This window comes from Fulmarus glacialis, unplaced genomic scaffold (genome assembly GCF_000690835.1).
Source record: "Fulmarus glacialis isolate BGI_N327 unplaced genomic scaffold, ASM69083v1 scaffold36097, whole genome shotgun sequence".
Classification (NCBI taxonomy): Eukaryota; Metazoa; Chordata; class Aves; order Procellariiformes; family Procellariidae; genus Fulmarus; species Fulmarus glacialis.
In genome coordinates, this window is record NW_009221913.1 from 1,578 (window position 1) to 1,907 (window position 330).

Below are 330 nucleotides of genomic sequence, written 5' to 3' on the forward strand. Positions count from 1 at the left end.
CGTATCGCCCTCAAAACCTACGGCAGCTTCACCCACAACAGCCCTCCGTACAATACCAGTATGACCAGCAAACTGCCCCTCCAACAACGTATTCAAACCCTCCAACCACCAGTTACATGCCTCCCCGGCCAGACTTTGTGCCCTATCCTCCTCCAGTGCCCCCTTCCACACAAAATCCCATCAGCCAGTGTCCTATGAGGCCGCCATTTCCAAACCACCAGATGAGGCAGAGTTTCCCGGTGCCTCCGTGCTTCCCTCCCGCTCCTCCGCCAGTGCCAAATCCTAGCAACGCTCCTGTGCCAGGAACTCCTGCTGGGCAAGGCACCTTTC